Source organism: Crocodylus porosus, unplaced genomic scaffold (assembly GCF_001723895.1).
Source record: "Crocodylus porosus isolate Cpor-Errol unplaced genomic scaffold, CroPor_comp1, whole genome shotgun sequence".
Taxonomy (NCBI): Eukaryota; Metazoa; Chordata; order Crocodylia; family Crocodylidae; genus Crocodylus; species Crocodylus porosus.
In genome coordinates this window covers 8,699,654-8,711,479 of record NW_017728951.1, presented here as the reverse complement: position 1 = coordinate 8,711,479, position 11,826 = coordinate 8,699,654, and the positions used below count along the sequence as shown (strand labels likewise).

General features: G+C 39.7%; 1 long non-coding RNA gene across 1 annotated transcript; it reads right to left on the bottom strand.

The window, feature by feature from the left end:
* Positions 1–2,565: 2,565 nt before the first annotated feature.
* Positions 2,566–5,201, bottom strand: LOC109324334. The gene is made up of 2 exons (XR_002104905.1): positions 4,131–5,201; positions 2,566–2,773 (listed from the first exon to the last, which is right to left on the bottom strand). It is a non-coding gene; the product is annotated as an uncharacterized LOC109324334 (long non-coding RNA).
* Positions 5,202–11,826: the final 6,625 nt, after the last annotated feature.

The following is an 11,826-nucleotide window of genomic DNA, read 5'->3' as shown; positions in this document are numbered from 1 at the left end:
CCATCTTTATTACCTCCAATCTAGATATGTCAACTCATAAAAGTACTTTAAATGATGGATTTTGCATTCAGTTTGAAGGTTTGCTGCATGGGGTGTGAGGGAAGGCTGTTGTCATTGCTCTGTTTGGAGAAGCCTGCAGCTCTAAGGTTATTTTTACAATTATATCATGCAGGGGTATATTTCCCTACTCCTTCAGGAAAAAGTGAACTTCTGGGGTATGAAAAAAGGTCTAAGTTGGCTGCATCTAGATGAGCATGGTCATAAGGTATGTGGCGCCACAAACATGTCTGTGGTGCCACATACCACACATTTAGACATCCTCCACACTGCAAGGGATCACTGCCCGTGCATGTGCTGCTCTGCTTTTTTGTGTGTGGTTTTTTTTTGACCCCTAGATATCCAGGGGTCAAAAAAACCTGCAGGGGAAAAAAGCAGAGCAGTTCCCACACAGGCAGCGCGTGCCGCTCAAAAGTGGAGATGAGCCTTCTGGAGCCACGCTGCAGCAGGCTCTGCACTGAAGCAGCCCCAGGAGACCCCTGGGACTCCAGGTAAGGCTGCTGGGGCCAGCCCAGTGCTAGCCCCAGCCTCCTCTACCCCACTCGGGGTAACTTGCCACACACCAAAGTGTGTGTGGCACAGGTGTTCCCCAGGGACAAGTTGCAGCAGCACAAGGTGTGCCACTGCTATTTGTCCCTGGGAGGACAAGTCCACGCTCGTCTGGATGTGCTCAGCTGTGTGCATTTCCCCATCAACATCATTAAGGCCCATTTCTCCCAGTTTGCTACCTTATTGTTGAAAACTGAATTTAGGTATGCAGAGAAAATTTATAGCGCACTATAAAATATCCTTATCACTCTTTTGGGTGAAAAAACTAAGTCCCAAACATCTTTCTCCTCTAAAGATGTAGTGTTGTCTCATGATTAGAAAACAGAATTGTGAGCCAGGAGTCCTATGGGGAAATCCTGGCCCCATTCGAGCCAATGGTAAAATTTCCATCAATTGTACTAGGGCCAGGAGTTTACCCTTGGATCCTGTGTTGTTCTGGAATGGTTACACCTCAGCTCTGAATCTCAATGTCTCTATCTGCTAGATAGCGTTCATACGCCCTCATTTCACAGGGCTATAGGCAAAACTTGATGCCTTCAATGTTAGTGAAGTACATTAAGCCTGACACAAAGTCCTTCTCGTTGATGGGGATTTTTCCACTGACTTCAAGAGGTTTTTGGATCAGGCCTTTGAGAGCCATGAAAGATGAAAAGTGGCAATTACAAAATATTGTTATAAATCTTTTCCCAGCCCCATCTCCAACTGTCTCCCAAACAAATGCTTAATTGACTTTTCTGTTCATTTAAGCATTTATCTGAATCTGTGCATGAGGAAATGGAAAACGTTAAGGAAAACAAAATTTATGAGAAATACCACTGTACTTTATAGAAACTCTACTAAACCCAAATCCACAGTCTACTTGTAAAATTTACAGTAGGACAACCACAATGCTTACACAGCTTGGTTACAGCTCAGGATATAGTTAGTTCCTTACCCAGAGACAATAAACTCTTGCACTCCATCACATGGGACAATGCCTCTTTCTACATTTCCTTTCAACTTGACTTTTGTTTTAGATGGTGTGTAACAGTGATTCAGTTTTACCACATAATGAAGGTAACTGATAAAAATCAGGTAGCTGCCAAGCATTGGGAAATATTTTCATTAAAAAGGAAAGTGCCACTTTAATTGTGTAGAGCTTAACAATTCTACTGTGCAAACATAATGTAATGTAATATAATTTTATCTTGAATTAATAGTACAGCCATTTAAAAAAAAGAATGAGAGCAAATCCTACCACTGGTAGTTATAAGATACCCTTTTCTATGCCTAACAAGATACATTTTCACAATTAATTAATAATAAAAGAATTGCCTGGATTTAAGTTTTAAACTATGTGTACTGCAAAAGGAAAAGTAATAAATGACTGTGCTTAAGACAGCAGAAGCTCTGGAGATCTATGATCCAAATAATTTCTTTGTTTAGGATTAACAGCTTAATGCAAGAACACAGGTTCTCATCAGACAAACCCACTTTGCACAAGTATGGATAATAAATGCTAGTTCAAGACAGTTGTAGAATAAGCTGCTGTCCTCTACAGCCATGCTAATAACAACCACAACTACAGGCAGAGCCAGAGAGTTATTAGCATGATAGTGCTGCAAACCTCTCAACTCCTGAGCTGTGCCACAAAACGTACATATGATGTTTTTCAATCACTAGGGATGACCACGGGCAATCCCGCTTGTGAATGCTATAGATATCCTGAATTCACAAGAACAGACGTATTAAGCTGTCCACGGTCACACAGGCTTAACTAAAGCAGATATGGCCCTCAACCAAAACCCTTAGACTGATCCGAGCCCCCAGATCTCAAAGCCAAATAGCTCAAAACTCTGGGGACAGTTCAAAATCCAAACACATGCCCAGATCTGCATGTTTTGATTGGAGCCCACAGCTAGATGCTAGTTTTATACTAAAGGAAATAAGAGCATTTAAGGAAAATGACATACCACCTGGTTCAGTAAAAAACAATATCAGTTTATTGCTCCCTTGCTCTTAATGAATAGGAGTGGCAGGGGAAAGACTCCCTTACAAACAGCGGAAGGGGAGAGAGGGAAATGACAGGACAGGGTCAGAGGTGGTCTGTCTCAACATCTTAGCTGTTGTTTCTTCTCAAATTAGGGACATGGTGTGGGCAGTGATTTTGCCTTTTCCTTCTTGGCAACTGAAAAGGAAAAAAAAAAGAGAGAGAGAGAGAGAGAGAGAAAGAGAGAGAGTGCAAAATGAGTAACTGCAAGCGGCAAACACCAATTGAGAGGCAAGAGCCTAATAAGCTGGAAGAATATTGCTCTACTGCTGAGAAGTGGCAATTACACTTACTAAGTGGCTTAGACAACCAGGATCAAAGACTCATGCACATATCCAGTTTATTGTGTGACAACTAACATGTGAAAATGTGAAAGGACAGAAGAGCACACCCATTTGTGGCTTTACTCCAGGGTCATCATTCATGTTGTGCAAAACTTCTTGTGGAGGACCAGTATAATACCACAAGAGGGACCACTAGGCATATTTTAAACTACTGTCTCAGTCTAAAGGCATGTCTGCATGGCACCATGCAGTGTAAACCAAACCAGGTTAAGTCCTGGAAGCCAGATAGTGGGGTTAGCACAACACACCACTCAAGGCAATGAGCACTGCTTCTGAAGTACAGGTTTCCCTCGCTTTATGCAGTTTCTGTATGTGCAAATTTGCTCTTATACAATGACCCTTTTTATACCAAAAATGTGTTATATGCAAGGTAAATCCACTCTTATGTGATCAGTGTGGTAGAAGCCCACAGTCAGCTACTTTGTGTGGTGCATTGTGGGAGGGACACACACCAAAATATAATCTCCTGTGTGGATCTGTGCTCCTTGCTCATTGTCTGGGACACGTGTTTCTGTAGTTGCCACCCCATTATGGCTTCTAAGCATCCCACTAGCTTATCTCCTACCCCTCTCCCTGTCCATCAGTGAAGACTTCACCACCCTCTCCTCACACCAACTAAACATCCACCACCCCCCTGTGCTTGTGTGTACTGTTGGCAAGGACTAAAACTGTCTTGTAAAAGTGGTAGAAATGGGCCTGGGGGTCAGTACAATCAAGGTCTTGGAACGTATCCCTATTTGTTACATTGGAAAGTGGGTGCCCTTTATGGGCATTCGAGTTATGCGCTGTTTTCCAGAAACGCATGTACAGCATAAAGCGAGGGAAGCCTGTAGGCTAAGTAGCTAGGGAACAGCACTGTGTTACTGCAGTGATACCGTTTCTGATACCTTCAGTATCTCAACATGGCACTGCATTTTACTAAGAATACATTTCTGGAAGAGCACTTCTGGTCAGAAAAAAAGACTGAAAAAATAACCATTTTCTACTGGATAAACTTTTAGTCAGAGACTGATTGTTACACAATAGTGGCAAAATAAGGTTTTTTACTACTACATTTATTTACCTACCACATACACTTTCCCTTAAAATATAAGCCCACCAAAACTGCAGTGCATGTCTTGAGTTAGATTCAGTTTGAATAACTGCATTACCTATACAATTCTTCTGAATGCAGCATCTTAATTATTGGGGATCATACAAGCCAGGAATAACCCAGTCTGACTTTCAATTCCCTTGTTAGGTTTGTAGATCTGGTAAATGGGAAAAACATCTTTTTTTTAATAGGTAAAATAAATGTAATACGAATCACTGAGCAACAATAGAACACCATGCCACTTTAATAAGATCATTTTTCAAAGTATAGGTAAACTTCAGATATTATTTAAATATATATTATTACCTACCTTTATAAAATGATGTCCATCTACTTACAGCCAGGTTGGATTTCTTCATTGGGCCAGACTTGTTGGCTCAGATCTACTGGTGATTTATATGAAGAGTATGCCTTGCAGCTTAAGCTGCAAAACTGTACCTTAGAATAACAACACTCCCTATAACAATGTCAAATTGTTGGCCATGATTGCAAGAGAGGGACTGAATGGATAGAGTATTAGTGGGAATTGTCTGAACTAAAGATGACAGTTGTTCAAGGACAGATTAGGATAATATCAGCAAGCCATTGTTTTCTTTATTTCTTGAGGCTGAATGAATAAACTGGATAGTCAGAACAACTCCTTGAGAAAAGCAAGTGGGGCATGATAGATGGAAATAATAATATTTAAATATATATTATTACCTACCTATAAGCTTATTCTATTACTGTGTCTGAGTATGAACTAGGCCCTTGGAGCTCCTGCTGGTTTTGGCTTACTCACATGGCTCTAAGAATACAGATGCAGGTGTAAGACCTCAAAAATATATATATGATCAGTTGGGAAAGGTCTAAGACTGAAATTACTCAGACAAACTAAGCAGATCAAGCAATCTGAATTCCTCAAACCCAATGACTTCTGAAACAATTTTTCCAAGCTCGTTGTGCCTGGATAATGTATTACTTGGTATATGTTGTCTTATTGAATCCTTGTTATAGTTACCATCTACAGGGCAAAAGACTTCAAAAGTCTTACAGGATCTGGGTTTGAATCAAGAGAAGCTGACTGCATCCTTGGGCTAGCTTTGGGATTTAAATTCCTAACATGAAGAGTGTTGTCAGAGACACCTCCCATGGCCACCAAGGATATGAGATGTTAGCTGAGAGTTTTCCACTTGGCTACTGTTTGAAAAGCCTCAGAAAACACTTATAAATAGAAAGCCACCCCTTTCAAAGCCAGGAAGTTTTAAGCTACTCTTCCATCCAAAGAAAGTATTTTATATGAAGAACAGGCTAAGAGAAATTGGCTAAATCTAAGAATGGAAGGAAATGTTATTACTCATTTGATGTAAACCTGATTAAGTGTCACTCAGCTGGTTCTACAGGCCAGAATACATCTTGATAAAAATTCAAAAATATTAGGGACAATAATATATACATTTTGTCCATATACCACACAACTAGCATAGGACACATGCCACATATGCTACATATAAGGTAATGACAGTCATGGGAATGGTTTTGGCTTTTTTTTCTTTTCAAAGGACCAGAGAAAGAAAAGTACTTCTAGCCATTTCAGTAATGAAGAGGGACAAATTGTTGCTGTTACCTATTTAGTAGTGTAAAAATTTCACTGGCTACAATAAGTTCCTGAGACAAATATGATCTTTTTCTGAGATGCATAAGTGAAGACCACTTTTTATTTTATTCCAGGCAACCCCCACTTAACGCTGTCTCACTTAGCGCTATTTCACTATAACGCTTATTTTAAATTGATACCTGATTTTAAAGTGACCCAATGGGTCATTAAAAACAACTGCGGTCGCCATCGTAGGGTCATCAAATACTTTCTGTTTGGCTTAACGCTCATTTTGCTTAACGCTCAGTTTGTCAGGAACGAATTAAGAGCACTATGCAGGGGTTGCCTGTACATACAATGCCTATTTGTGGCTTCAACTGCCTTGCACGAAGGAGCTTTGTAAAGGACTGACATGACACCTTCCTTGGGCAGCAGAACCGTTCCCCACAAGCTTACCAGTTTGGGCAGCTGAGCCTGTAAGTTAGCAGCTAGTTAAGAAATAGCCAGTTAGGTTGCTCTGGTTGGCTCTGCAGAGTTAGTACCTTCTGGACAATTATTTCCTTTTGTGTGAGGGTGAGGGGTGTATCTGGAGTGAGAGACTCTTGACTGGGGTTTCAACCTGCTTTTCCAAATGGCTGGTGCTACCTAGGCCTCTCTGGCATGCTGGAAAGAGACTTCTGAGCCCTGCACCATACATAAATCTCTTTAACGAATGAGAAGAAAAACATCTGTGAGCTGTATGCATTAGTGTGAATCTGGCAGACTGAACAGCAAACTCTTGTCGCCCTACAGCCTTTAAATTTCTTGTTTTCCTTAGGTTCATTAAATACATAACAATCTGTTACCAGAAGATGGTTACTACGTGTGCAGGCTGCAAAGGAGCCACTTTTGATAGCTCTAGCTGAGATACAGAAATACACAGAGAGCGAGGGAACTCTCCCTTCCTGTTCCTCATAATTTAACAGAGCAAAGAGAGCACTGGGTACATCCAACGTACTAAATTAAGGAAGCTTTGGGGGGAAGTGCTCAAGCAGTTTCCTTTAGTTATTGCCAACTACACTAAAATACTCAGCTTTACATTTGGAGTATCTCATGCAAATAAAACCTGCAGCATCCATCAGAGCTGGTGGTGACTTGGGGAGGCTGCAGCAGGAATTGAGTGTTAGGGTGAGGAGATGAAAAGACAAAAGAGGAACTTTTTATAGCAGGTGGCCTGCCTTCTGAGCTAACCAAGGTAAGTGGGTGCAGATATTTTTAGAAATCAAGGGAAATTAGCATTACTGTGGGGCATAACCCAGCCCTGATCCAGAAGCGTGGGGAGGGGGCATGGACCAGTCTGGCAGGCAGAGGCAAGTGTGAGGTTTGGGGCTTGGAAATTTGGCAGGAGGGAGGGTGGCTGTACTAACGGTCACCACCACCACTGCCAAATTTCCAAACCCATGGGGATCCCTGCAGGCTAGATGAGATGGCTCTGTGGGACACATTTACCCTGCAGGTGAGTAGTTCAGCACATGAACAGTCCCATTGACTTCCACCACTTAAGAGGTAAGACATTACTAGTTGTAAGGCTGACAAGATTAGGAGTCATTTTAATGCAATCAGATAATACCCCACATTAATAAGTGACAAAATCTGGTCCTTTACGATTGGCTTAATTTTGTGATAAAGAACAGCAGCTGATGCCTCAGCTACTTCTTCTCACACGAAGATTTTCTCTTTGAAAAAGAAGTCAAAGCAATTTCCAGCTTCCTCACTTGTCATCTGATCCAGCACCAAGCAGTGCCTAATGTTTTTTTCCTGAAAACCATTCCAGAGAGAGATGTATAGAGATATAGGACCTCTGCTTATGTTTCAACTGGCATTTTAAATACCTCTGGGAGCTATTTACGAGGCTGCAATACCACCAAATCTGGTACTTTCATATTATTTCAGTTCCTGGCGGGTGGAGATAGCATGAAGAGACTAAAAGTTATGTGATTTTGGTACCATAAACAGTACTCTGCAGGCCAGACTGTGCAAACTTCATTCTATCTGTTGCCCCCATGGCCAAGCCAGTAGCCCTGCTCCCAGGAGCAGACACCTGCTACCATGAGTCAAGGGTCCATGCTGCTCCTATATATTAAGTCACTTATGTATGAATGTCCACTAAAGAAAAAAGATGTACGTTATCACAGACACTCTCCAACAGCAAGCTGGCTTTGAGCTATTTGCTAATGAATATGGTATCCAAAATAATTACCAGGGATCCTAGTTTTTCATTTAAAAAAAACCCTAAACTAAATTTGCTGATAAAAAACCCATAAAATTCTGTGTTTTTGTAGAGTGACCCACCCCCTTTCCAACACTGACTGGCCAAGGGGCCCTGGCGGCGGTGGGGGCCCAGAGCTGCCATGGATGTGGTATGTTGGTAGCTTCTATGAAGTCATAGGAGTATTTGAGGGTAGACGACTCAATGGTGGCAAGACTATGGTAGCAGATACCTTTCCATATATGCTTGTCCAAATCTCCTTTCTGGCCCACAGCCCCAGGAGTAGCAGGCAAGCATATGGCTCTAAAAGCATAAAGTTACTTTCTCAACATGGCAGTAGCAATATAGCTGGAAAATATGTATGTCCCTTCCCTTGCTGCAGTCCCTTTTGCTCCATTTCACACAAAAAGAGAAAAAAAAAAAATCAGGAAGTAAAACTGTGACTCCTCAGTTCCAACATATGGAGCCCAGAAATGAGATGAGAAAAAGACAGAAGTGTTTATCTGCTTTGAACCATGGCTTTTAACTAGGCACCCTCCCCCTTGAACTTCCTACAACATAACACCAGTCTCCCCATAACTCCTTTCTCTAACAATATCCTGAGGAGAACTGACCTAAATATTGAATCCCAACCTAGCTTCCAGACTGACATCAGTCCATGTGCTATTTGGAAGTACAACTGTGCCAGCTATCTGGCAGTGCACAAAAATGAATGAATGATTCAAACAGGGAAGCTAAAAAACTCATCTTTACAGCATGGGAAAATCTATATCAACTCGTTACATTAACTAATTACTATATAGCCAACCCTGAGGAGCTGCAAATCATTATCATGTCCCTCCTGCAAATCATGACATTGCCTAAAAATTGTAAGACTTTTTTAAAAATACATGTTATGTTCTTTTTTTTTCTTTTGCCTTTCAGTTTCTGAGCCTTTCGGGTGCACTCGTTTTATATTTCAAGTTTTTCTTGGCAACCAGGAGTGCCAGGAGCATACTTCTTAAAAATGAAAACTGAGATTCTTATGCAGTCTCTTGAATGCAGCAGCTGCAGGATTGAGCAGTATAAAATTGGAAGAACTGGCAACACTGTAATTACTTCACATTACTTAATTAATATGCATCAACCCCTTTCTTGAGATAGCAATACTTGGAAGTGTCTCCTTCTAAAGAAAGGGCAGAATCACATCCATGTGAAATGCTTTGTACGGTACCCTAAGAATGAGATAAGCTTAAAAGTAATAAAATTTCACTTAATACTTCTTAAGCTGATGGTAATATATGGTAAGTGAAGCAAAATGACACAAAGAGAAATCTATTGCCAATGGACTGAAGGATAATGAGAAGTTTTCAAGAATATTTAGAAAAAACCCCTTAACAATGGCTGAATTGTTAATAATAACCAGGAAAGGCATAAGTGTTCAATAAATATTTCTCTTCTGCATTTAGGAAAAAGTCAGATGGAGCAATGATGATTAAATAGCAGCTACTATCGTCAATCCTTTTTAAAAATAAGCAGATCTAAGTAACTTGCATTCAGTAGTCTTAAAAGTCAGTGAAGGATTACTCCACACGGTTAATGTTGATTTTCAAGCAGGCAAGGAACAAGTGCCAGGGAAGCGTCAGAAGACTGGAAAGAAGATAATATTATGCCAATAATTTAAAAGGGTAAATGGGATTATTCCAGGTAAAATAAGGAAATGGCTGATATGGATTCAATTCATAAAGAATCGAAGAAGGAAATATAATTAGTAGCAATCACCATGGTTTTATTGTCTACCTTGCCAGTGATTTTGGGGGGATTCTAAATTTAGTTGGTAAAAGTAATTGTGTTGATACAGTATATTTAGACCTCCATAAAGACATCTGACTTTGTACCTCAGAACATTTTGATTCAGAAACAAAAACAATACAAAAGTATGATGGCACACATTGTTTGCTTTGAAAACTGGCTAACAAACATATCTCTAATTGTAATTGTAAGTGGAGAACTGGGAATGTTTCTAGTGGGGTGCCAAAAGAACCAATTGTTGGCCTAGCCTGTTTAACTTTTTTATTAGTAACCCGTGTGCTTTCATAAAATAATCACTGATAAATTGTAAAAATGGCAAATGCTAGGGGAATGGTAAACAATAAAGTAAAATAATAAATAATAAAGTTCTGGATCACCTAGTAACCTAGGTACCAGTGAACAATGCATCTTTTAAAGCAACCAAATATAATGTCAAACAAGCAAACATCTAGGACATACTTAAAGAACTCTAACCTGAGAAGCAGTGACTGTGAAAAAGACTTGAGTGTCAGGGTGAATAATCAGAGGTCCTAATATGCTGCTGTGGCCAAAACAGCTAATGTAATCTTTGGAAGTATAAAAAGTTATACTTCTGAATTTGGCACTGGTACAACTGCTATGGAAATAATGCATCTAGCTCTGGTGTCTAGAGATGATGTAGGATGTTGCTAACTGGAGAAGGTTCAGAAAAGAACCATGAAGATGATTCACAGATTCAGAGTCATGCCTTATAGAAAAGGCTCCAGGATCTTAATCTACTTAGTTTATCATAAAAGACTAAAGAATAACTTCAGCACTGTCTGGCAGTACTTAAGTAGGGAACAAAATTTTGATTGTGGATTCTACAGTCTTGCTAACAAGAGTGTAACATGATCCAGTTACCAAGAGTTGTGTCAGGTTCTCCACCACTGGCAATTTTTAAACAAGAATTAATTGAAGCAAGCCCTAAGACCTGTGCTACACAGGAGGTCAGAAAACTGGAACACAGTGGCATCTTTCGGTTTTGTGTTCTGTGAAATTAGCTTGACTCATCACTGCAAGGAGCCAGTATCTCTCATTGAAGTTAGTGGAACTACCTGCATAAATGCTACTCACTCTAAGCAAAGGTTGAAAAAAATCAGGCCCTCTGCACACAACTTGTATTTTCTTGTTTCAGTTCTAGCATTATTATATCTTTAATCTGTACTCTTTATTGCATGTTTAGAGTACAGCATTGTTAGAATATACAAAAGGCGCATGCATAACCAAAACAATGGATTGTGCAAAGGAGGGCATTAGCAATCCAATCAATCATGTAAAAGAGTGGAGTTTTTACAATGACGTTCAAAATACTTAACTTGTCAAAACAGAGAAACACATATTACCTGGGAGCGTTTGGATATTATTAGCCCAGTCAGGAAGTGTTAGAATTATTTAACCGATGTTCAGTCTTCTTTCAGATAGAATGTATGAAAAATGTTTGCAATTTTACCCAGTCTCTGCCCTTCCCGACCTGTATCCAATAATAACAATTCATCTGAAACCTCTATGGGGAAAGTAATTTTTGCCAACAACATATATATGATGTGCAACAGAAACTACGAGGGAATTATTTTCCAAATGAACCAATCAGTAACTTTAAATCTTCATTACACATGATTGTTTCACTGTAAAAAAATACTCTCAGTTGTATTATATTTCAATTATAATAAAAGATAATCCATTTAATGAAGTATCTATTGTATCTATAACAGAGATATCATAAAACACTAATGTAGCTATTTTAATGCTATACATGTCTTCATAATTGTACTGGATTTGCAGTTTTTTTTCCATCTGCCAGCACATTTTGACATCTATTTAACAGTATTAAAACTCATCATTTCGAAAATGTTATAATACAGTATTGGTTTTTAATGGCTGAGGCAAAACAGTGTACTAAAATGGGCTTTGATAACAGATACTTGCAGTGACTTTGTGATTTATAAGACTATTATCAAGCACAGAAGGCTGCTTCTCAGTAATACTAAGGTTATCACACACATTTAAAACCCAGACCATTCAAAGTTATTGCTACTCTTCAATAATGCTACTCTTCAATAATGTTGGATGCTTATCTTGCTGGGATCCTATGACCCCAGCTGACTTCCTGCCCTTTGG